Raw genomic sequence first — 23,820 nt, forward strand, 5'->3', positions numbered from 1 at the left:
TTATGTAAGTCTTTAAAAATTAGATTTGGTAAGAGTATGAAATATGCTATTGGAAGGAATATGATATTGGCAGGGGATTTGTATTGAGATACGTTCTCAGTCTCGTACAGTAAATCAAATACAGAGCTCCTTTGGATTCCTGTGTGTTGGTTTGAGGCTGCAGGTGTAGACTTTGCCAGCTGGGATGTTTATCTGGGCACACCTAGCTTTTGTAATCTTGTCTTTTTGAAATGCAAGCACTCATGAAAACAGGTAAGGTGTGTATTAACACTTGTAACAAAATCATCTCCCCCTTTTTCACTGGAGTCTTGAGATTTTCTGCAGTTACATCCTTTAGACTTGATACTGTGTGGGAGCCAATGAAACTGTCAAAGTTCTTACTAACTTGAAATAAATTTTTGTTATTTCTGTCTTGGCTACATATAATCATGAAAGTATGGCTTGAGAAAAGAGGTGTCTTTGTTATTTTGTGGAAACTTTCTCCTGGGTTTTTTTTTTTTTGTTTGTTTGTAATTTCTTTGATACCAATGCTGATGTAGCTGGGGAATTTCATTCAACAAATTTAGAGCTACTCATAAAAAGAAGGAAAAAACCATAAATTGTGACCCTTGGCTGGTGAGTAAGCTGAACACTGAATTCCCAGCTGTATCCTACCTGGAGCTTTCAGACAGTGAGAAAATGAAAATTTTTTTGTTAAAGATTGTTTTTTTTTTCTGTCAGTAAAGGTGAGACATGGAAAGGAGCTTTTGGTTTTCTTCAGCTCACCTGAAACAGGGACAGAGGTAGATAGCTATTTTAATTCAGATAGAGTATTGGAAGTCAGAGGAATCTTCTTGGCTCTATTAGGAAAAACAGAACATCTGAGAAGCATTTGTGAATGAACTGTGACACTGATGCATTGCCCAGTCCCTGGAATAATTGTTATTTCATATGGCAGTGGTGTGGTCATTTTGTTGTGCTTTGCTAAGCAGGAAGAGCAACCAATTTATTTGGTTTTTATCTATGTTACAGGGTTTGAGTCTTCATTCATTTGCACTCTCTTTGTTCTCTAGTATGTGAAACTCAGCATTAACACAGATGCTGTGCTTTAGTCTTACCTGGGGGGGAGAAATATCAGCAGAGAGGCGAACAAACCCCAAGGTGTTTCTCTTCACTCGGTGTCAGCATTTTAGACATAGCTTGTAGTCTCCAATACTTCTTCCAAGGTACCTAAATAGCAGCTTGTTATACCTTAGTCTGTGGAGTTGGGTTTTTGTGGGAAAACAGTGTAGAAATGTAAATGTGTTGAATTCTGTGTGCATTCAAAAAACAGATAAATTTCGCTCACTCTCGAGCTCTGATTATTTAGGTCATGATATAGACCAGACTTAGAAATCTTGTTTATTTAATAATGTGCTGAGCAGGAAGCACAGCCTGTAGGCCTTTTGGGGATAAGCTGGTCTTAGTTTGTCCAGGCTCAGGCTTTGAGGTCCAGAGAATTTTACTTTGCTCAAGGTAAAAGTAAGGCTGATATTCTTCCAGAAGTCCTTACTCAGACTCTCTTGTATTTGATATATGTTACACTGACACCATGTTTTTGCTTTCATTACCTGAAGAACTGGAAAATACTTTTTTTTATTTCCCAGTCTGCCTCTGTCAGTCCAGGGATTAAATTGAAAGAGGGTAGATTGATATTGGACATCAGGATGGAGAGTTTTTTATAGTAAGGGTAGTGAGGCAGTGGCACAGGCTGTCCAGAGAAGTTGTGGTGACCCACCCCTGAAAGTGTCCAAGGGCAGATTGGATGGGACTTGGAGCAACCTGGTCTAGTGGAAGGTGGCAGGAGTTGGAATGAGGTCACTGTTCCTTTTTTATCTGGATGGGACATGCGGAGCAGAGCGGGAAGGGAAGGAGGTGCTTTGGAGACCTGACATGGACAGCAGGTCCTAGGCAGCAGCTTGAGAGGAGCTGCAGGCTGTTGCACCTTGGGAATAGCAGTTTCGGAATCAAATTTGTGGTAAACTAGGATTTACAGAACGTCACCTTTTGTGCACGAGCCATGGTGTGAGGTAGGCCTGGAACTGCACATGGGAAACATCAGTGTTTGTGCAGGGGAATGTGGCCACGGCCAAACTTAGAGCAGAGCTGGTGCAGTGCCCCAGCTGCAGCTGCCTGCACATCAGCTGAGCCCCCGAGCTCTCTGCTGCTCAGAGATCAGGCCTTGCCCTCCCTCCAGAGCTCAGCCTTGCAGGGGTTTCCAGCCACAGCTGGCAACAGAAATCCAGTCAGGGATCAGGATCGGGATGTGCTGCAGCCAGAGCTCATGGACAGCCTGCCTTGTCCTGCAGCCAGATCCGCCTGCTGCCTGCATTTGGAGCTGGCCTGTGAGGAAGCATTAAATAAGGAGCAAATGTGCTGTTGATAATGAATGTGGAGCTGGGAGCTCGGATCACAACCTCTGTCCTTTCTGAGCTGGGTGACTATAAAATACATGTCCACTTAGAGCAGCCATGCCGCTGTTTTATCTGTGACAGAGCACTGTGCACCCTTGCAGACAGGGTGTGGAGCTGTAGGAGCGTGGCTTGGTTAATGAGGGGTGCAGAGGTGTAATGCCTAACATTTCCTGGGAGCCAGACAAGTGTCAACACAAATCAATGAAGAATAGAATTGTTAGAATTTATCTGCTGCTGGTGGGATGTGATGGAGACAGGCCAGACAAAGCAGGCAGAGCAGAGTGGCCCAGAAGTGACCTGGAAGTGGTCACGTCCCATCTGAGGGCTGGCCTGTCGTGCTCGGGGCTGAGGCAGCTGTGGGGCTGTGTGTGACTGCAGCTCAGCTCCCGGAATGATTCCACTGGGGCTGGCAAACCTCACATTCCATCTGTACTGACCATCACCAGATCACAAGAACTTCAAAATGCCAAGAGACTCGAAGTTCATTTTAGAGCCACTTTGGTTTTAGTCAGTTCTGTTATATTCTGAGAAGTATCTCTTAATACTTGGTGTTAGGTAAGCAGGTCAAGTGTTAGGTGAAAATGTAGCCAGCAAGGTTTCTATTGAATCTTATCTGACCAAAATCCAGGGAAAAACAGGTAGCAGTAGGGTGTTGTGTTATTTCTGTTTCAACTGACCTGGGATTTTTTTGACCTTTAATGAAAAGAAATGCAGCATTTTATTTCTGCTAACTGCAAAATAAGGAGATCGTTTAGCTGTTTAATAACAGCAACCTCTTTCATCTAAGTACAGTTTAATTAAGAGCTAATAAAGCAGAAGTTCAGACAGAACCCTGAAAACAGCGTGCTAATTACTTTGCTTTATTAAATACTATTCGCAGCAAGTATTTATAACCTTCACGTTACCTTGCCGTAATTAGCTCGGTTCTCATTATCTGGTGGCTCAGCCTCCAAGAAGTGAGAAGTTGGTGAAGGAAGTTAGAAATATTTCTTAAATCTCTTGGTTGTACAAATGATTTACCTAGATGAAAGAGCCTAATTACTTGAAAATACGTACTTGCGCTATCATCAAGATCATTATTGTATGTGATCAAAAAACAACTCTAAAGGAAGACCCAGTGACATTTAAAACAGCGTGTCCTGATGAAAAACCTTTTGATTGAAATCATTTGAGCAATGTTTCTAAAGTGGCTTTTTATGTTTTAAGGATCCTTCACTGGATGCATAAGTTTGGGCACCTAAGATGAAGTTGTGGCTCCTGAATTTTTTCTTCTGTTGGACACTGAAGAACTTAGTGGGCACATAAGTGGGCTTCAGCCTGATACTTTATTGGCACTTAGGGGGAAAATTGGGTTACCTGTTCTCCATCAGCAATACACTTTGCAGAAAAAACGGAAGGTTTTCTTTGTTTTTTCTTTTGTCCTCTCTGTAATGTCAGCTCTGCTAAGAGAGTGCACAAAGGCAAATGAAGCTTTTTGTCCTTTTGTCCGAAGGATAGATAAAATGTTTTTTTTCAGGTACATCCTTATACTCAAAGCAATTCTTCTTATTAAATGTTTATGGTAATGGGTGTCAAATTGCTAATCTTGGAAATGCAGAAAGAGTAGTCATTGCATTTTAATGATGTTCCAAAATCCATAATTTATCATGAAGGAATTCTTTTTCCTCAGAAGCAAAGGAGTCCAATAAAATACTGATTCCCAGCCATTTGGGTTGGACCTTCACTGAGGCTGTCTTGTGTTCCTGCTTGTTGTGCTGCCTCCCAGCAGCCCAGGTTCTGCAGGAGGGGGAGCTTGAGGGAGGCAGGTGGTGTGTGAGTACCCGAGCAGCAGATTCTGCTGCAGCACTCCCAGGGCAGGAAAAGGCAAAGTGATGTCCCAAAAAGTGCAGAGTAAAAGGACAGCACATCAGTTTCGGCTCATTAAACCTCTCTCTACCAAGAAATCCACTCAGAAAATGGCTCGAGTTCTGTTTCTTCCCTCTCATGTAAGAAATACAATGTGGAGAAATTAAAGCTACTTCTGGATAAGAGCTCCCATAGAGGGGATTGCTCTGCTTAACTCAGGTGCTTTCATATTCCACTTGTTATTAATTTGTCCTTCCTTTTCTGAAGCTCCTTGCCTTTATGGAAGGGCCAACACAACATCAGAAATTTTATTCAAGCAAAATAATACCTAATTTAATGGCTCCTTTGGTAGTATTGTCAGACAGTAAAGCATTTAAATAAGCAAACATTAAGAGATGAGATCTGCTTCCCAAAAAAAGGAGGAAGAGAAAGGCTTTCTGGAAAATGATGAAGCTGCCCTTGCGTTTGTTGCTGACATGAAGGCGTGTACCGATGTGAAGTGTAAGATGTTAATGCTGCAGCACTGTGAGGCTCTGTCTGTCTGCTTGCCAATTTAGTTGAAATGTACGTGATTACAAGTAGAATTACCAGCTTATTGAACTATTTCTCTTTTCAAGTGCTTGAGTTCTTTAGCAGCTTTTCAGCAGGAAAATAGTCATAAATATGTTGGCGTGACTGCACAAAGAAGGCATCCTTCCTCTTTGGTGAACCAGAGTTCAACAAGGCAAACTTGATTTATTCCTTTGATCAAGTCAAGGCATTTGAGTCTGAATATTTGTGTTGATGCTGAAGAAATCATAGCCGTCTGTTGGCTGAAGACAGGCTGACACTTGTAGTTGCTCTGTGGCAGACTCTAAAGTGAAATTGCACTGAGATATTTGAGGGCAGGAGGTAGGATGGCTTCCTGGCTGTGGAAGTGGGGAGCAGGTTTGAAAATAGGAGTTTTATCCTTGGCTTTTCAGCTGATCTACTTGAGCTAAAAAATTGACAGCCTATGTCATCTGTCCATGTCTCTGTCCTGTTTGAAGGATGAGAAAATCAGTTGTTTGGCTGTAGGGATAACATTTGTCTATCTCCTGAATTGTAACAGGGCCTTTTCCTGAGATTTCTGTTTTTACTATTAGCAAAACAAGGGTTCTTTCATCATGTATTGAACACTTACCTTTGATTGCTGGCACTAGGAATTTCCTAAACCTAGTCTGTGAGCTAAGGAGAAGTTCAAAAGAAAGAACTCCATTGGAACTGTGTACGTGAAAGGGATTATGCAGCCAGCAATTTATTTTCCTTATAGTACCAGCAGAAATATAACATGTACTACATAATTATTTATAAACATATGAAGGCTTGACAGTTTAAAAATACAATATTCAGTACTGGTGTATTTATGTAGCATCTCATACAGTTACCCAGAGGGGCTGCTCATAAACAATCATAAGATATCCAGAAAATACCAGCAGTTTACCTTCAGCTTATAAAACAGCATGTAGAAAAGAAATGTCAGGCTTTTAGTCCCCCTACTTTTTCTCTCTTTCTGTCTTTCTGATGGAAACTCACAGTAATCAGCCCTGCCATCTGCTACTATATATTTTTCATGAGTTTTAACATTTTGTTTTTAGAACCTGAAAGATGAGTAAAATGTCAAGTCGCCCAGAAAATAATCCTAGGCACGACAACTCAAATGTTAGCTGGGCTTGTCTGTACCCAGAGTGGTTCACAGCAGGTCTGGGGCCTCCCTCTTCACAGGCAGAGCAGGTCCACACCCTTGGAATTAGCTGATACATCCCCAACATGAGGCAAGAAGGTGGGAACCGCACTGGCAAAATTAATTCCCAGGGAAGAAGCGAACTCTGTGTTGCATTGTTACAGAAATGTCTTGGGCCTCTTGCCACCTTCCTCCCTCCTCCCTTTGAAAAGCGGGTTTGCCATTCTAGTTTTCCATCCTGCTGAAACCAGACTGGAGGTGACAAGCTGGGAAGGTGTTAGAAAGGTACAGGATAAAACCTTCAGCTCAAGAAATGCTTCCAGCTCTTAATGTGGAGGGAAAGAAGTGAGCAGCCCTTGGTGCCACCTCGCTGTCAGGCTGTGCTCAGGATCCCTTCCCCTCTACACGTGTGCCCTTAGCCCAGGAAGGGAATAGCTGCATTATTTGCCTCCTACCTTTCCAAGCATGCAGAGACAAAATTATTTCATTGAATAGATTCTGAGCAGCTCAGGGTTGGTTTTCATATAAATCCTGTGCAGATTTGCTGCTTTTCATTAGAATAAGAAGCCTCCTCGGAGATCTTCACTCTCTCAGCCAAGCAAAAGCCGTCGTTACAGCATTGCAAGGTTTTTCACTTAATATTCTGCTTCCTAAGTCTGGAGCTTGTTTTCAGTTATCTCCATTCTGTGCTTCATTTTGCTCATTCTTTTACAGTGTCTCTAAAACTGTCTCTGGGACAGTTTTCAGGCTTTGCAGTAAAAGATGATGATCTTTACCAGGTGAGCCCTGGGGAAGACCCAAAGTAGAGGTTGTATGCTCTACTAAGGTGGATACTGTCTCAATCTATAAAATGAGTCATATTTTAAGGAATTGTAAGTTGAGTGTACTATGCCTCAACCAGACTGGAGTTCCTCATATTATGTTGTCATTGGCATGTAATTGTAGGCAAATCACTTCCATGATGAAAATGTTCAGGGAAACTAAATTTATTGGTTCATATTTTTCAAGGCACTAAGTTGTCTTTGCATTTCAAGAGTAGGGCAACTGCTAGACCTTTAAACCTTTGAGAATCTCCAGTCATATTCATCTTTTTTGTGCAGTTAAGTACATTCCCCATTCATAACACAGTTACTCTTCTCTGACAGTAGTAATGTTTTCCAGCACTTTATTAAGATCATTGTGCTATACTCTATGTTGACTTGGAAAACTTTCTGATGATTTTGCTCTTCTGTTTTGTTCTTACTTTGCAAAGTTTGGAACACTGGGTTTCTGTGTTCCACCTGAAAAACTGAACGAGGGAACAGCGGGGTGTAAGAGCCTGGGAGAGAACTCCTGAATGTAATATGTAAATCTTAGGAGCAACAAATCAAGAAGAGCATATTGAAACCAACAAGTGAAGCTGTACCTGATGAATAATGCTTCCTCCTTCTTCCTCCATGCTGTTTTTTTGTTTGTACTACTTTAGTGCAAGTACACAGATGCTGAGAGTCAGTATCAGCTCATTGTCTGAGAAATGAGTCAGTATTTGAGGGAATCTGCCAACCAGTTCTTTGGTGTGGATAAGGTTGATTTTGCTTCTTGCTATCTCACTAGATTTTTCTTTTTGGGTTGCCCATGAGTTTGAAACAGGATAGAAATGCTGTGGATGTACTTGAGCTGCTGTAGAAAAATGTAACTCTGGCAGCTGCTCTTCACCCTGGTGAATGGAGCAGTGCTGGGGGGGGCACAAGAGATCTGAAATTCATTCCTGGCTGTGCCCCAGGTTTACTGAGGGACCAGTGGAAGGTCTTCTCTCTGTGAATGCCTTTGTTTTCCTCTCTCATCATTCAGGGAGTAACCCAGCATTTAATAGCTGGTCATCTTCATAAGGGAAATGATGGAGTTTTCATGCGGTCTTTAATCTTTATGTGCTAATAAAAATATCTGTACTGCTCTGTCTTACATAAAGAGCTGGTTTGAAATAGCAAAACCAATTGAAAAGGCACATAACTGTAAAATTATTTCTATTGTTATATTAAATTTCTCTGCCAGATTGTATTTTCTACAGGTATGTTTGTATGGTGGTTTGTTTTGTTTTCAGGCCCTGCTTGATACTCAGAATCTTTTGAGAGCCCAGATTACAAATTTTACTTTCAACCTGGGATTTTCAGGAAAATTCTATCACAGGGGTAAGAATGAAACACTAAAATGACGTGGATTTTGATGGTGTTCTGTGTAGTGTGAGGACAAGTAGGAATGGTGGAGTCTGAGGGCCTTAGTATGCTGTGTTCCTGCATAACTTTCTGGTGTGGAGCAGATGAAATGCCTCCCCCGCTTTTATTCAAATTAATTCCTTTCAGTCTGCTTTTGAGTGGTCAATTCCACCAATCACATAAAATTTTGTAGTGATTTCACTAAGGGATCTGTTGAGCTACCACAGTTCTTCCTTAGGATTGTTTAATTTCTACTGTAGAAATAGAGCAATGTATTTTATCCCTTAAAATAATTTTGTTTTAAAACCAGTATAGAAATAGAAGAGATCAAAGAGTATTAAATAGGATGTGGGCCATCAAAGTGGTCCTGACTGTCCCATTTTGTCCCCAGTGCCTCAGCAGGAGGTATTTTAACTGGTCACAGTTTATTATGTTAATATCATTCCTGCTGTTTCCAACTCTTGTAAAAAATATCATGAATGTAGAAACTTCAGAAATGTTTGGGTTTGTTTTTTTTTTTCAATTTTCTCTGCAGGGACTGAGGAGGAGGATGAGGGTGATGACCTGCTGCTGAGATCTGTGGATGAGTTCTGGTGGTTTCCCCACATGTGGAGTCACATGCAGCCACACCTCTTTCACAATGAGTCCTCACTGGTGGAGCAGATGATCCTCAACAAAAAGTTTGCCTTAGTGAGTTACGTTTTTGCATTCTTTTATTTAATTAGGTACTCAGGAACCATTAGTCTGTTTAGATTAAAAAAAAAAAAAAAATCAAGTTTCTGAAAGAATAAATTGAAATACCATTGAAAGGTATTCAAATGACTTTGTGAAACCACTGGATGTTGGGGTTAGGTAAGTGTGCCACAATTTCAAAGATGCAATTCTGCAGTGATACACCTTATATATTCCCTTTGGATCAGCTTTACATAAACTTGTTTTGGAAAGCATTGCCTTTACTAATTATTTATTCACAGCAAAGCTCTGAATCAAAATGTTTCAGTGAGAATACAAGAAAAATTCAAAACATATTTTAGGTCTGAGGATATTGGAGAAACAGATCACAGTTACTTTCATACAACAAATTGCAACAATTAAAACATGTTATTTGTCTGAAGAGGGAGTCTGGTGTCAAGACTTAATTGTGTCCCAATATCTCAGCAGACACAACCATGTTTGCTGGATTACATCTGCTCTTCTGACAGCCTAATATTTCTTCTTCTTCCTTTTTAAAATCCACTGGTTGCTCTTTAGATGGCAGGTGATGCCTTTGTTCCTGGAAGGAGCAGGGGGATTTGAAATACCAGAACAACAAAGAGTGCACTTAATGGCCATGTGTCAGTGAGTGTAGGAGAAAAGGATGGACCAAATCATCCAATTCAAGTTTGTGTTTGAAAACTTGGGTTTTGATGGAGACACATGCTTTCTTTCAAGCAAAGATTTCACCAAGTTTGCTGTAAATTGTAGTTGTACAGAGTACAGGACAGCTCTGCTTTAATGTTTCCTTTGAAGAAAACATTGCAGTAGGTGTTAAGATTTCCAAAAATGTAAAAATCTTGTGTCCAGAATTGCCCTTTTAATACGATTCTGTGTACTGGTGCAAACTCCACTGGAAATAAAATGGGTCCTTGTAGTTCTGGTGTGACCTAAGACATCCTCTGGGATCAGTGTGCAGGATGTAATCGTTAAAGAGTGTTATAAGGATCATGCATTTTCAACCTTGGTTTATGTAACTTCAGCAATTGCCATTTTCTTCACTACTTTCAGTGCTTTTAATGCTTACAGATACCTTCTATTAATTTTTTTTCATGTTTAGACATACGGACCTAAAGCTACTGGTTATGTTTCATTTGCTCAGAGCATTTAAATGAATAACAGAGAGAAGTATCCACTTTTTTGCAAGAGGCCGAAATTGCCGCTGCCTCGTGCGTTATCCACTCAATGTGTGTATTGTGTGGGAGATGCCCAACTGGGGAATAAGAGTCAGTAAGGAATAATGGAGACACTAATTCATTGAAGATGATAGAAGATGATTATTAGAGTGAAAGATTTAGATGACATATTTATTACTGCCTGTTGTGAAACTTGAGGGGAGAAGCCTTAAAAATCAGACTTTTGTTTCTAGATAAATGAAGGAGTTGCAGTGGGATGTTAGAGAAGGCAATTTCTTACATGTTCTGTGAAGATTTTCCTTTCTGATGCTTATGCATGCTTAAGGGCAGTAGGAAAGATAAAAGGAAGAAGAATTGGATTATCTGTGATGGAATTAAATCGTGTAAAGTGGCGTAACTGATGGAGGATCCACTCTTTATCTCCTGGTGCAATACAACCAGGAGGGCAGATGTTACTCACTCCTGTTTGGCAGATTACACACGGTGCCCTTCATGTGTGGCAGAAATTCCTAAAAGGAAACAAGAATTTCACCATTCTTTAGACATAGAGAACTCAAGGTTCTCCGCTGTGGTTGAACCATTTGTGTCTGTTACTCGCAGTACATGATTTTACTAACATCACACACCTGTTTTTCTGGAGATTTTCATGTTCCACAGTAACTAGTGTATTCAAAGGAAGAGGTCCTGGTATCAGCCAATGCTTTGCACACACAGTATGATTAGGAAATAGGGTGAGGATGACCGTATTGATTCCAGCCATATTAAAAACTCTCAGAATTCAAAGGCAGTGCAAGAGCAGTCTTCCTAAATCATGGCAAAATGATATCTTATGGACTGTGCTTTCCACTGATCAGACTATCAAGGAATATGTGCTATTTACTGTTCATTTGAAAAGTAACCTGAAGGAAAATGCATTGGATGTGAAGAGAATGTAATGGCATCAAGGTGAGGGTGTACACATGAGAAATGCCAGGAGCCTTCAAAAATAGGAAACGTGCTACAAAAGGGTTTACTCTACAACATCCTGTAGAGTGTTACACATGTTTAACATGACAATAAAATAGTTAAGCTGGTTTTTGAAAATGGATTTGTGTTTTGATTGGACTAGAGGGGAAATGCAGTGACTGAAATTCAGCTCCTCATCCAAGTGATTATGAAGGGACATGTAGTGGAAATTGTGGTTTTTGTAGTTGTAGCTGCCAAATGCTGCATGTTGTGTTGAGTACATGCCAGTGATTTTCTCTTTGACATCGGAGTTTGTGAGCAAATTCCTTGCAAGAACTTGAAAGAGTGCAGCTTTCTGTTTAATGTAGATTGAAGAAACCAATGTAAAATGCATTTATATCTTTCTTCCCTGCCTACTGGTGTTTTCTAAAAAGGCTTTCGTCTTAAAATCCTGTGCTTTATCTTCACCATGCTGCTCTCCATCTCCTTCCAGATCAGCACAGTTTGATATTACTGTTATGTGCATTTCAGACCTGTTCTCGGTCTTTCACAAAGAAAGCATCTGAGAAATGCCAAAACATCAAGTTTCTTAAATTTTTGAGTGCAACCATTGTTCTGTCATGTTTCAGGAGCACGCTATTCCAACTGACTTGGGCTATGCAGTGGCACCACACCACTCTGGAGTTTATCCAGTACACGTTCAACTTTATGATGCCTGGAAAAAGGTCTGGAACATCGGAGTTACCAGCACAGAAGAATACCCACATCTGAAACCTGCAAGGTATAGGCGAGGCTTCATCCACAAAAACATCATGGTGAGTTGTACTGCTGATGTTCATTTTGTACTCTGCCATTTCATGGGCAATTTCCTTTGAAGTGGAAAAGCAGGGTATCCTAGAAGTTCACATTGCAAGAAGCACGTACTGCTCTGCATAACTAGCAAGATACATTTGACAGTGTCTTGTTAATTAAAATCAGTCTGTTGCTGGTGATGTTTCTGCTGATGAAGGTGGCATCCAGACACCCTGCTGACAGCAGTTAACAGGCTGTTAACAGTTCTAGTCCTGTGGTTAATGCTGGTTCAGAGAGCTCAAGGAACAAGTCCATTTTGCATCATTTAACACAATCTGCTGGGTTAGATTTCTATCAGGTTTTAAATTTGCATGGTTCCATTAACTGCAGAAGAGTATTGCCAGGTGATGCTACCTCAGAATCTGGATCTGGGTGGGTCCATACTTCTCTTTTCCCCGTGAACTGTGCGTGGTTGCCCTTGTTTGGCTTCCTGCCATACACAAATGTGGGCTGGGCTTTGCAGCCTGGTTTAACCCAGAGCCTCAGGAGAAGCAGGGAAGGAAAACACCCCCCACACCACCTCCAGGCTACCAAAGTGCTCTCAAATCCCAGTGTTTTCCTAAATGACATAACTCCCAGCTCTGTCACTGACAGCCACGTTTGCCAAAGGAAGGGCTTCTACACAACTGACACGGAAGGCGCTGTGCTGTTGCCATCTGGGCACTGGGGTGGAGGCTATTTCGGGTTCACATCTCATCGGTATTATCATCTCAGAAGTGTTTCAAAACAGCTTTCCAAAATACTTGGTGGCATGTTCCCAAGTAACTTTCTTTTGGAGCAAGTGGGAGAGCAGTGAATGGGAGCCCTGTGTTGTACCTCTGGCTGCAACAGGCACTTCTGGGAGGTCGAGAGCCTTGGCACAACTCTGCCACTTAGGACAGAATTCTGGTATTGTTCTCACATTGCCATGGATACCACTTCCCTAAGCTAAGTAGTAGCATTTTAAAGTTTTGATCTATTTTTGGGTGAAGCAAATGAAAATCATCTCCAAAAATCTAGGAACAAAAGTGACACCAATCTAGGGTTGAGCTACAGTTTGCTCTCCTCAAAGCAATCACTGCGTGTGAAATAATGGGTTTGTGGATGTGCTCAGGGAGCACAGAGCATTTGGGGAAGACAGATTGACTCAGAGTCTCCAAAAATCCCTTCCATAAATATTTGTGAAAACACGTCATTTGAAGACACATAATGAGATTTAGCACAAGGACACTGCAGCCAAAAATCTATTTCCAAAACCAGTCATACAAAACCACCTGTTCAGGGAGTCTCAAGCTTTCAATTCTCCAGGGCAAATGCATCAATATTTTACACCTGCAGGCTAATAGTAATGAACAGACTCAGTAAAAACATGGTTGTGTAAGATTTGTCAGAGCACCTCACATCAAGTACAGCTTCATTCCCTGCCTCTGTGAAAAAATGTTCTCTTATTTCCTCAAGGAAATCCAAAGGTTTGTTAAAAACTTAGGCAAGTTTATAGCAGATGTACAAATTCCATACATTTTCTGACAACACAGAATTTGCAATCCGTGATCACAATCTTCTCTACATTAAAAAAAAAGAAGTTGAGAAATGAAACTTCAATAAATAAAAGAGTATCTACAAAACCACAGCCTGTGTCAAATATTTCTATGCTTTAAAAGCTAATCTATCATAGCGATCCCAGTTAGGCTCTATCCATGAACATCCTTACTCAGCTGTTGATTTTCCATAAGGAATAGGCATAATGGAAATGCTCTCCAGTGAATTATTTTCTGAATTCAGGAGAAAATATTTTGAGTTCCCGATGAAAAGTGTTAACTGCGTTTACTAGTTCTTCATATTCAAAAGATTTGTTCTTGGAATGTTTTTAAAAATAATTTTGCTTGTACTACATATTTCAACAATAGCACAGTTGCATGGGAAGTAAATATTTATTATAAGGTGAGCATTATTGGAAAAATTTCTCATGTGTCAAAGTAGAATTGTTGGTGGTGATGCCTAAGCCAAAGAAACCCCAATTTGCCTTTGCAGCTACAGTTTAAATTTACAACAAAGCCATCATTCAGATAAAAGTGGAACTGATTGATACGATACAGACTGATAATATTTTAGATTATCTTTCACATTATTTTAAAACTTTAGACTTCAAATACTTGGATTTAGGATGAGGTGTTATGGAGAGAGTGAGTTTAAGGAGGCTGTAATTGTAATTTCATGATAGAGATCAGTCTCCAATTTCAAACCAAATGTGATGGATTTTTGGATGTTATGATTTTAGTGATAATAATTCATCTAGATCAGTATTGGTTTCCAGAAAAGCTGAGAGGCCAGATATACCCAGCAATTATCTGTTCCATGTTACTTCTCTGACTTTTAGCATCTCATTAAAAGCATCAACCCTTGAAATTTTTTATGTTTTCTTCATAAATTCAGGTGCTTCCTAGGCAAACTTGTGGCCTATTCACACACACCATTTTCTATCAAGAGTATCCTGGAGGTCCAAAGGAATTAGACAAAAGTATTCAAGGAGGAGAGTTGTTCTTCACAGTGGTTCTCAATCCAGTAAGTACAGCAGAATTTTGAAATGTTTTTTAAAAATTAATTGAAGGAAAAGTTACTGAATGTTCCAGTGCTGATCACCTGGGTCTCCCAAACAATAATGGTTACTGATAGTGAGTTCTTTGGCTTTTTCAATGAAGTAAATTATGATCTATGTATGTTAGTTATACAAAGCAGTCTTCACCTTTTTTTGTCAACTGTTTTGTTAGTAATGCAGCAGTGCCAGCCTCTCTTGTTCTTTACTTTTTGCATGAAATAAGACCCCTGAGATTTAATTTTTTGAAGAATTTGAATGTAAAGAACTGCTATGAGTGTTCAGGTAAAGTTCACTTCTCTGCTGTGCCAAAGTTGTGATGCAAAGTGTTGGGAACACTTATTGAGGTGAGAAAGCTGCAAGCAAGGAGGGCTTGGGCTCCAATCAGTTCTGAGAAATTTCAGTTGCTCTCTCATAGCAGCTTCAAAGAAGAGATCCAAGTAAAAGAGCCACACAGTTCAAAGAAAAGATCTGAGTAAATGAACCACATGTGCTTAACCTTTCATTTCTCTTTAATGGAAAATAAGCAAGAAGTGCGGTGCTGAAACTACAGAACGCTGACAGAAGAGAGCAGTGTAGTACTTCAAAATGGCATGGGATTAGGTCAGCTGCCTCAGAGCTGACCTTTGAGACAAGCTTTTAGATAAGGCTTTCACTTGGGGTCCAAATCAAACATATAAATAAAATTCTGCTGCTTTATAGAAATGTAGTCACTAGGAAGATCAAAGAGAACAAAACATTTCCAATCAAATCTTTTGGAATAACAGCCTAAATATTTTGTGCCCTTTTTTAATCTTCTGCAATGTGATGCAGTCCAAATGAAAACCATTTCTGAAAGCTACTTCAGCAGTTTATATGCAGCTGCATTTTTCAAGCCTCAGATGCTTTCAGGCTCTTTGAGAGCAGTTACTGTGTTTTGTTCCCCTTTTTTGTGTTCACATAGCAAAATTAGGAAATACAAACTTGACTTCCTTTGCACGCTTGTGGCTTCCCTTCTAGAAGGTGGCAGTGGTTGCAGTCCTGGTTTTGATGATGTGTATTGTTCCAGGCACAGGATAGAATCAGTCACAGAGTGGTTTAGGGTGGAAGGGACCTTGTACACCCTCTGCTTCCAACCCCAGGTTGTTAATAGAGCTGAGATCTGGAAAATTCATTGCATGGGGAGGGTATTGGCACCATAGCAGCTCTTTGGCAATGTGGGTTTTGACTAGAAGTTGCTCGGTGGGCAAATTAGAAGAAGGCACAGAACAATATTTTGAGTCAGGACAAAATATATTCCACATTGAAATACTGCCACAACAGCCAAAAACTATTTTACAGTGTAGGGAAACAGCAAAATTTAATAGGAGTGCTTGAGGTATAAGCCTTTTAAATGAAAAGAATTGTGAGAATGGAGGGGAAGACAAGCAGTGAACCATCCATGGTTTTTGATATTCATCATGGAGGTTTGATCATGTCTGCCTGACATCCTGGAATGTGAGTACAGTAATGTCTTTTTATACATTACAATCAGGTCTTTGATTCATGCATTGCTGTGTAGGCTGTGTGATCACTTATTTCTGAAAATTATGATATCCCCAATACAATACAGGCTAAAAGAATAGAATGCATTGTTTTCTAAATATAACTGTAAATGAATATTTGGCCAAAATCTGCCCAAGACTCCTTCGAAGGAGTGCCTTTGAAAACATGATATATCTGGTTTGTAAATACCTGCCTATGAAGAGTTCCCAAAGTTCTAAGCATTAGCTTTGCACACAGTCACTTTAAAGACTGAGGTTTGTATCTTTGTGGGGTGTAGGTCTTGCATGTATTTATGTCACACTTTGCAAGTCAGCGTTGGGCAAAAATTTAGACGTTAAAATGAAGACTACGTAGCTTTAGGAGTCTGTCTGGCATTTTGAATTTCATAAGCTTTCTTGTGTTTTCATCAACATTGCTGGAATTTCTTGATGTGAAACACTCAGCTGTTGAGAGGATGCAAAAATTCCATTATGAGACGTTTTCAAAATGTTATTTTTCACTGATACAAAACTAAGAAGAGAAAACACTACCCATGAATCATTACAGTGTCAGCTAAACAATGTTCTCAATAATGAGTACATAAATAGTTTGTTTCCAAACCTGGAAAATGGGAGTGTGGGTTAAATGTTAATCTTAACAAATTTCTTCGTTATATTTAATTTGGAAGTGAATATCATTTGTCAAGTGTAAGTTAGCAGGCTGAGACTTCAGGAGCTGGATACCCTACTCTGAAATAAGTGCCCCTAAGAGTAAAGCCCCAAATTTCTCAGTGGTTTGGCTGTGCAGTGGTGTAAGAGAGGCTCTGCCTCCTTCCAGTGTGCTCCATCAACCACCACATGCAGGATAAACCACAAGAAACCACAGGACCGTGTGTGCAGCTGTGAGTTTTTGTCATGAGAAGCAGCATGATGGCCCTGTTCCCAGAGCACTGTACAAAGCAGACGTTCTGCAGGTAGGAAAAGCCTCAGGAAATGCTGCTCTGCAGATGCTGGGAACCAACAGTTGGCTTGTTGGAGTAGCAAATCTCAGAGCTGGCGGGTTGTGTGGTTTGCACTGGTGACTGGGAAGTGATCCTGACCACTGTTCCTGTCAGGCATCCCGAATTCTGAAGTGTCACCAAGCTGAGAAAGAGCCCAAGCACTAAGAGAGCACTAAACTCACTCTTCAAGTAATATTTTGTGTGTCTGTCTCGCGTTAAAGATCTTGCTGACTGCAGCGGCCCTCGGGCGAGATCGTGCTATATCAGGATCTTGCACAAAATGTTTCACAGGAAAAGAAAAAGCAAGCTTCAGCAGCCTGTATTATTGGTATACTGGCATCATTTCTCCCATGTTATCAGTTGAATAATTGACATACAGGGAGGTGGAGGGACTGGCACTGATTCAGCCAGGGAATTTTGGGGCAAAGCCACAAGGAAAAGGTGCGCTGTAGAAGTGTGTAGTGATGGGTATCTTATCCAGTCAGACACATCTCTGGTTTATTGGCTCACATTGTTACTGGTTTTCATACTACTGTACTGACTTTAAAACATTTTAGCAAGTATTTTTCCTGATAAACTTGTTAGAATCTTGAGTGATTTCAGACTGATCTCTCTCTCTCTGCAATATCCAGTGCAATTCTTGGATTAGTAAAACAAATTTCTGTTCAATGTTTCTTAGAGTGAAACTGTACCAGTTTCCTAAATCTGTCCTTTGGATGAAGAGAGCCATTAGGTTTGAGCTGTGTATAATGAAGAGGTCAGTATAGACACTGCCATCAACTCCATCATTGCTTCTCAGATCCTTTGAACTCTAGAAGATACAGGTCTGGAGCTTTTCTATCCCACGAGATGAATGTTTAAGGGTAACCAACAGTTCATGAAGTTTTTCTGTACCTTTTCTGCCCCTCAGAAAAACAAACAGAATGCAGTAATTGCATTACAAGCACTTCCTTGCAAAGTACTGTGTGTCTGCAGATGGAAAGAAAAGGGAAAATGCCCTGTGGAGAGGAATTTGGTGAAAACCTTCAAATGGTTGACAGCCCAACAATGAAACTAATGTGTAGCCAGCTGTGTGCTCTTGACATGGTTACAGCAGCGCTGATGAAGAGGAAAGGCTTTAGGCACTTTGTCTGATTGATCTTAAAATAATTGTAATCTTTGTGTGCGTTCAGTTCTAAGTATTATTTTCTTCTAATTTTTACCTCTCCCCAGTTGCAGTGAGTAGAGCTGTTATTAAGCTAATTGACTTGCAGCAAGGGAGAAATTATCTCCTTTAGCATTGAAAATGAGAGGATTTGTACAAGCATCAGCGGAACCTGCTGTATCTTAATGTGACCCTGAACTGGCACTACAGAAGAAAATCAAAATCCAAGACATTCAGACTCAGCTTTTCCATTTCTGTCCATGTTGCTTGGCACGACCTCATATGTAACTGTCCTGAGTGTGAGAAGCAGGGAAGATGGTCCAGTTTGACAGGCTTGCCCCACTTCATGGGTGAGAAAGGCATCACTTTTCTCTCTTCCCTGCCCTCTCGTGCCCATAATTCCAGCAAAAGCTGCCGTCACTTGGGGCAGGGGGGGAAATCAGTTTGGCAGAACATTTTGTCTGACTGCAGAACACAAGTATTCTTTGCCTTCCTATCTGTTCTTCAAAACCCACCCATAAAAGCCAGAGAGAGAATCTGGTATTTTGTGGGTGGAATAGGAAAAGAAAAGAAATTCCTAGGTCAGCAGCCAGTGTGGAGAGGCTGTGGAACAGTGGAGAGGCTGTGGAACAGACAGGAATAGCTGTCTCTTTAGAGTTGATTCCTTGTAACAGTGGGCAGGAAATGCATTGAAACTGTGGCAATGAGAAAATTTTCTTCTTCTATGATCCTTAAAATTCTTGAATGGAAAGCTTTGTGCCAGTGGTTTAGAGTGAAGTGAGTCTTTTGAAGAGTACTACCACTGCTGAGTCACAAGGGGAATGAGCAGCAGCAGCAAATAAACTTGGGGTTCCTGACTGTCAGATCAACAATTCAGAACTACATCAAATACACCATTTTGTTTGAGTCCATAACTCTTCCCTGGCTCCATCATATTTACAGTGGAGACACCACTATGGAAATGGAATTCCACTGGTTGGCAGTCTGCGAGTGGATGGGTCTGTGGCAGCTGTGAAAGCAGCAGGGCAACCTCGGGGCTAAAAAGGGAGCAGCAAGCTGGAATCTCTGTGGTGGAATTGACCACAGCTTTTTCTGCAAGCATCCAGGTCTGAAAGGACTGTCTTTCAGCTATTAAAAATACATATTCAATATAGACTCTGCTCTGATTTGTTATTCCATCACTTTGGTAGTACAATGGAGCAAAACCTGCTGTTACTGAGTCTCTGAATACCTGAAACAAAACTGTTCAGAGTAACTTGGAAACAATAGCAGAACTGCAAACAGGGTGTGCACAGTGCCAAATTAATTGGATTGTAGGTGTTCTGAGAGTTGGATGTACTCTCATGGCCTGTCAACATGTGCTCAGTAGCTAAAATACCAGCAATATCCCAAATTGGAAATGTGTCTGCTGCGAGTGCCTAGCCGAGACCACAGAGTTAATTGTCAGTCATAATTTAACTTCATTTTGAAGGGTTGTGCATAACTTCATTGAGTTGGGAGGGCTCAATGCTGCATTGTAATGTTGTTGCACAGATGGGAGGGTGACATTGTGCCTGTGACTAAAGTACCTTGATGACAGGTTTATTAGCAGGAATTTATGCAAGTTGGAATTGCCCGCAGTAGATCTCTATATGGTAAAAAATTAAGTGCCCAGTATGTAATAAGTGTTTATTACCTGTTTTTTTCTTATACCAACACTTCAAATTCCAGATTTGAAATGCCAAAATAATTAAACTCTTCAAGATCATCAGTGTCCTGCAAGTCTCAGACTTCCCTCCACTTCTCTTGCTGCTGCAGTTGATGCCTGAAAGAGGTCTTCTCTCTGCTCTGGGGTCTGATCCTGGCAGCTTAAGAGAGACCCCTTACCGCCAAGGGAAAAAGCCAGGAGCCTTAGGAAGGGCTAGTCCCTCCTGGGAATGGTATTATCATTCCTTTGGGAGGCAAGCACCTCTCCTTTATGTCAGAAAACAGCAGCTGTTAACCAAGACTCCAGAAGCTTAGTTTGAGCAGTGTTCTTGTTGTATCATTTCAGTAGGTGCAGCGTCCTAATAATCTTGATTTTGTAGTGATCCATATTTTTTAAAACACCAAGCCAGTTAACAGCCATCACTAGAAGCTGGGTAACTTGTTGCATTGTTTCATTCTGTGTAAATTGTTTGTCAAGCATCTCTTCTGTTCTTGATACATAAATTAAATCATGCAGGTTCATCTTTTCCTGAGACATGATTTAATAGCAGCAGCTCCTTCTCGGTCTCAACTCTTTGTTGACCTAGAAGCTGTTGCCTCTAATTGGGAAATGTTGTAGTAAGGAAATATGCAGCATAGAATGAGCAGTCAAAAAGATAAAAGCTGTTTCTCCTGAGTGCTTGTTCTCATTTCCCTACATTTCTGCAGTACCAGTCAGAATCCCAAATACAATCAGGACTGGGGAAGGAGAGCAAATGTAACTTAGACCTGTATCCTTTGACTCTGGGGAAGGAGAAAATGCTGAGGAGAAGCTGGAAGGAGAAGGCAAAGCAGAGGAGAGCAGCTCTGATCTGAAAATGTGTGAGAGCAGGAAAGGAGCTGCTGCCCAGAGGCCAGATTTAGTCCCAAACCATCATTTTAAAAAGTGTCTGCATTCCATTTTGGTTCCCTCGTGAAGGATATTAAATCCCGTGGAGAGTGTGCATTGAAGTGCAAACCAAGATGATGGTTTGTTTATGAGGAACAGCTAAAAAAGGGGTGATCCTTCTGCACTGAAATAAAGAAAATGCTGAGATGCCTGAAAGAAATTCTTTCAGAAGAGTGCTGGAAATAATAAAATCAAATAAGCTCTTTTTATCTGAAAGGGAGGTTAAAATGCTTGTTAGAGTAAATATAAATCTATTCACAACTGCTTCCCTGTTGAAGGAGGAATAAAGAAATATATGAGGCTGTGTTTGTATTTTCCAGCATTTCCCAGAGGTGGAAGAGTATTGAACAAATAGTGTTATTTACTAGGTCTAGCCTTGGGAGATGGCCACAAAGGATTCCTTTTAGAGCTCCTTGATTGGTGGTTCCAAGAGAGCAAATCTTCAGAAGCATAGCATGCTATTAGTTGCAGAGAAAGAATAATGATTCTTGTTAATTAGAACTTGTTTGAATGGCTCAGGACGTGGTATGATAGAGCAAATCAAAGCATCCTAAAGCCAGTATGGAAGGGAAAAAAATCATCATTGTGTTTTGTCCTGGTGTGAAACGGCACCACCTGCAGATGGAAGAGGATTGATATGTGTTCCCATCCTTCTGCACAGGGAGCTGGGGGGTGATCCACCATCCCTCTCAGCTCATCTATGGTGTTTCTGATGCCATCTAGAAGAGTTTTTTCTAAAATGTAAAGTCATGTATCTGGTTGGCTAAGTATGGATTTCTTTACAAGACTCAGCCATTTAAGTTTTCAACCAGCATTTGATCATCTTTGTGTTGTAAATAATTAACCATAAAGTATTTGACTTGAAGAATAAAACTAAAATTGGAACTTAGGTCTCTGGTAATCTTCCCCCTTCACTTTCAGAGTTTTGTATGCTGGAAATTATTTATGATGATATTCAAATACTCAATTCAATGAGTCAGTTTCTCAGCCTGTACTGACATTCTTAAAATGATGGCGATATTCTCTTCAGAGAAATCATTTCCGTGAACTAGCAATCTTTCCAACTACTCTCGCTTTTTCTTTCATGGCAGTGCAGTAGCTGTTGGCAGGTGAGGAGTTGCCAGGAGGTGAATTGACATTAAAAATGTCAGAGGTCAGCCCACATGTAGGAAAGAAAGGGGCTGTCAGGAAAGCAAGTTAACCTTTTTTTATGGAAACCTGCTGATTGTGACTTTAGTGAGAACAACGTAGTCCTGTGGCTGCTCTGTTCCTGCTTGGAGAACTGAAATAAAAAAGGAAACTTGAAAAGGTTATCCATTTGGTGCCTAAAGGGAAGGGGTTTTCAATCTCAGTCCTACCCACAAAGAAAGATCACCTCCTAGTGATTTAGCAGTGTGTATCTTTTGATTTTACTGTAAATACCAGCTTTTCATTCTTTTCTTTTTCTTTCTTTAAGCTGAGGACTGGAATTCCTTTGCAAAAGATTAATGTCAGTCCCTGAACTCATTTCAGAATTATAACCATGATAAGCTTTGCTTTTTTTAAAGTGGCTTGCATCAGGTCTTACTTGAAATAGAAATTGCTCATTCATGGCATTAGCAGATTTCTTTATAAAAAGAGTCATGTTTCTAATTTTTTAGTGGAAATTAGTCTGGAGAGTTTATCTTGGCTGAATTCTACTTTGAAAAGAACTTCAAGAAAGAAATCAGTGGTGGAGAGGCGAGGATGTGCAAATTTCAGTGTAAGAGCAGACTGTTGCATCAGTACAAAATTTCCTTGGACAGGGATCACTGTAGAAAACAGAAGGTTCTGTCTGCAGCCCTTCCTCAGTCCCTGAGAGTTCAACCTGTGTATATTCCTGGTCTGCTCATCAGCTCAGCTCAGGTGACTCCAAAAACGCCCCCAAAATGTGAGAAAGCTTCACGGAAGCAGAGAGTGAGGAAGTGCAGTTGGAGCAAGGGCTGGAGCGGGAGGGTCTCTCTGGGGATCACCTTCAGAGTCAGATCCTGGGAGAGGAAAATACCACCTGCCTTAAAACTTTTGGGGGCTTTTGTTTGGGAATACTTTATGCACAGTTATTTGAAAGTACTCAGGTTTCAGGTATTTTTTTGTGTGTGTGTCAGGCCAGTGTTGCAGAATACCTTTGTGGAAGAGATGAGCTATTTACTCTATGAAACTTAGACTTGCAGCCACGAGATGGAAGTCACAGCAACAGACCTCAGCTGCTTCCCTTGTCTGTGGCTTCTTTACTCTTCCATGAAAACAGAAATGATGTTTTTAACATTGCATTTGTATTCCTCTTACAGTAAAGCAGTGAGTATTTTTTTTTTTTGCTGTATCCTATGAATTAAATGCACATAAAGGTGCTGTCAGTGGTGCCCAAGCCCAGGGTAGTGTTGCACATCCTGCAGCTCCCAGAGCTCATGGGATATGTTCAGCATTTTCCTCGTTGATTGCATTGAGTTGACTGGAGCAGAAGGGGCCAGGGTAGTAAGGGCTGTGTGAATGTGATCCAAGGCTTGCTGCTCTGATTGAAGAGCAAAATGCAAATGAGATTTACATTACCTGGGGCTGCACTGCCATCTAGTGATGCAAGGACTCGAGGTGTGCTCTTCGTTTTGTCTCCCACAGATCAGCATCTTCATGACACACTTGTCCAATTATGGCAACGACCGCCTGGGCTTGTACACCTTTGTGAATCTGGCCAACTTCGTTCATAGCTGGACAAACCTGAAACTGCAAACCCTCCCCCCAGTCCAGCTGGCTCACAAGTACTTGGAGCTATTCCCTGAGCAGAAGGACCCTCTCTGGCAGGTGAAGGCTGAACAAGAGATCAGAAAAAAATGGTCTCTTTTTTTTTTTTAAATTCTTTGTTTTGGTTTCTTGTAGAGAAAAGCAGTTCTATTTTTAAGCTGGCTCCATAAAACCAGGCCAGCTGAAGCTTCAGGATGTGACTGTGTTCCCTGTCTCTTGTAAAAGGCTGTGGAATTAATATGCATTAAGATGTGGAATGAAAATTTTCTTTAATTTGTTTTATTTGTGACTTGACTTGCCTTTTTAAAAATGTGGGGAAAGGCAGGCAAGTGCATGCTGTGTTATTTTCTTCTCCTTTTGGAACTAACAGGAATAA

General features: G+C 40.7%; 1 pseudogene; it reads left to right on the forward strand.

The window, feature by feature from the left end:
• LOC131578677 (bifunctional heparan sulfate N-deacetylase/N-sulfotransferase 3-like) overlaps positions 1 to 23,820 on the forward strand; it is a 32,851-nt pseudogene extending 9,031 nt beyond the window's left edge.

Source organism: Poecile atricapillus, chromosome 4 (genome assembly GCF_030490865.1).
Source record: "Poecile atricapillus isolate bPoeAtr1 chromosome 4, bPoeAtr1.hap1, whole genome shotgun sequence".
NCBI classification, from domain to species: domain Eukaryota; kingdom Metazoa; phylum Chordata; class Aves; order Passeriformes; family Paridae; genus Poecile; species Poecile atricapillus.